The 2,260-nt window shown below is 64.2% G+C and overlaps 1 long non-coding RNA gene across 3 annotated transcripts in view; it reads left to right on the plus strand.

Annotated features, from left to right (window-relative positions):
* The window catches only part of LOC108448771, a 2,773-nt gene extending 519 nt beyond the window's left edge, over positions 1-2,254 (plus strand). The window contains exons 1-3 of one of the 3 annotated variants that reach the window (XR_001864789.1): positions 14-558; positions 603-733; positions 2,160-2,254. This is a non-coding gene — a long non-coding RNA (uncharacterized LOC108448771). Of the gene's footprint in view, positions 1-13; positions 734-2,159 lie in introns of those variants that run through there. The other 2 variants (XR_001864790.1, XR_001864788.1) reach the window with 2 other exon arrangements.
* Positions 2,255-2,260: the final 6 nt, after the last annotated feature.

Consider the following 2,260-nt stretch of genomic DNA (forward strand, 5'->3'; position numbering starts at 1 on the left):
GTGGTCGGTGGAGTGTCCATGGAGTGCCCATGGGGTGTCCATGGAGTGTCCATGGGGTGTCCGTGGAGTGTCCTTGGAGTGTCCATGGGGTGTCCATGGAGTGTCCATGGGGTGTCCATAGGGCTGGACCGTGGGGTGTCCACGGAGTGTCCAGGGGTATCCATGGAATGTCCATGGGGTGTCTGTGGGGTGTCCTTGGAGTGTCCATGGAGTGTCCATGGGTTGTCCATAGGGCTGGACTGTGGGGTGTCCATGGAGTGTCCATGAGGTGCCCACAGGGCTGGACCATGGGGTGTCCATGGGGTGTCCATGGGGTGTCCATGGAGTGTCCACAGGGCTGGACCGTGGGGTGTCCTTGGAGAGTCCATGGAGTGTCCAGGGGTGTCCATGGAGTGTCCACAGGGCTGGACTGTGGGGTGTCCGTGAGGTGTCCATGGGGTGTCCGGGCATTGTCTGGGGGTGTCCGTGGTGTGTCCATGGAGTGTCCAGGCATTGTCCGTGGGGTGTCTGTGGTGTGTCCATGGGGTGTCCATGAGGTGTCCATGGGGTGCCCATGAGGTGTCCATGGGGTGTCCGGGCATTGTCCATGGGGTGCCCATGAGGTGTCCATGGGGTGTCCGGGCATTGTCCGGGGGTGTCTGTGGGGTGTCCTGGGCACTGACCAGCCTGTCCCAGCTGGAGGAGACGCTGCAGCTGCGGGCGGGGAGATGGCACCAGCATCTGCTCTGCCATGGTGAGACACGGGGCACACTGGTGCCGGCCGTGTCCCCACCTGGGTCTGTGTCCCCACTGGTGTCCATGTCCCCATCAGCCCCTGTGTCCCCATCGGTGCCCGTGCTCCTGGTGGCACCAGTGTCCCTGTTGGTCCCTGTGTCCCCAGCAGTGCCTGTGATGCTGGTGGCACCTGTGTCCCCATCAGCCCCTGTGTCCCCATCAATGCCACGTCCCTGATGGCACCCGTGTCCCCGTCACCCCCTGTGTCCCCACCTGGTGGCACCTGTGTCCCCATCAGCCCCTGTGTCCCCATCAATGCCACGTCCCTGGTGGCACCTGTGTCCCCATCAGCCCCTGTGTCCCCATCAATGCCACATCCCCAATGGCACCCGTGTCCCCGTCAGCCCCTGTGTCCCCATCAATGCCACATCCCCAATGGCACCCGTGTCCCCGTCAGCCCCTGTGTCCCCATCAATGCCATGTCCCTGGTGGCACCTGTGTCCCCATCAGCCCCTGTGTCCCCATCAATGCCACGTCCCTGGTGGCACCTGTGTCCCCATCAGCCCCTGTGTCCCCATCAATGCCACATCCCCAATGGCACCCGTGTCCCCGTCAGCCCCTGTGTCCCCATCAATGCCACGTCCCTGGTGGCACCTGTGTCCCCATCAGCCCCTGTGTCCCCATCAATGCCACGTCCCTGGTGGCACCTGTGTCCCCATCAGCCCCTGTGTCCCCATCAATGCCACGTCCCTGGTGGCACCTGTGTCCCCATCAGCCCCTGTGTCCCCATCAATGCCACATCCCCAATGGCACCCGTGTCCCCGTCAGCCCCTGTGTCCCCATCAATGCCACATCCCCAATGGCACCCGTGTCCCCGTCAGCCCCTGTGTCCCCATCAATGCCATGTCCCTGGTGGCACCTGTGTCCCCATCAGCCCCTGTGTCCCCATCAATGCCACGTCCCTGGTGGCACCTGTGTCCCCATCAGCCCCTGTGTCCCCATCAATGCCACGTCCCTGGTGGCACCTGTGTCCCCATCAGCCCCTGTGTCCCCATCAATGCCACATCCCCAATGGCACCCGTGTCCCCGTCAGCCCCTGTGTCCCCATCAATGCCACGTCCCTGGTGGCACCTGTGTCCCCATCAGCCCCTGTGTCCCCATCAGCCCCTGTGTCCCCATCAATGCCATGTCCCTGTCAATGCCCAGGTCCCCATTACTGCCCAATGTCCTTGGTGACGCCCATGTCCCCATCAGTCCCTGTGTCCCTGTGGTGCCCACATCCCCGATGGCACCCGTGTCCCCATCAGTGCCGTGTCCCCACGGTGCCCATGTCCCCAGCAGTGCCCACATCCCTCTCAGCCCCCGTGTCCCCACGGTGCCCGTGTCCCCATCCGTCCCCGCGTCCCCCTGCCCGCTGGCACTCCTGACGTGTCCCTTGTCCCCAGAGCGAGGAGCCCGAGGGCCGCAGTTACTCCACACTGTCCACGGTGCGGGAGATCGAGACGCAGACGGACGTTCCCGTTGTTGTCCCCGTTGTCCCCTCGAC

Source organism: Corvus brachyrhynchos, unplaced genomic scaffold, assembly GCF_000691975.1.
Source record: "Corvus brachyrhynchos isolate BGI_N302 unplaced genomic scaffold, ASM69197v1 scaffold419, whole genome shotgun sequence".
NCBI classification, from domain to species: domain Eukaryota; kingdom Metazoa; phylum Chordata; class Aves; order Passeriformes; family Corvidae; genus Corvus; species Corvus brachyrhynchos.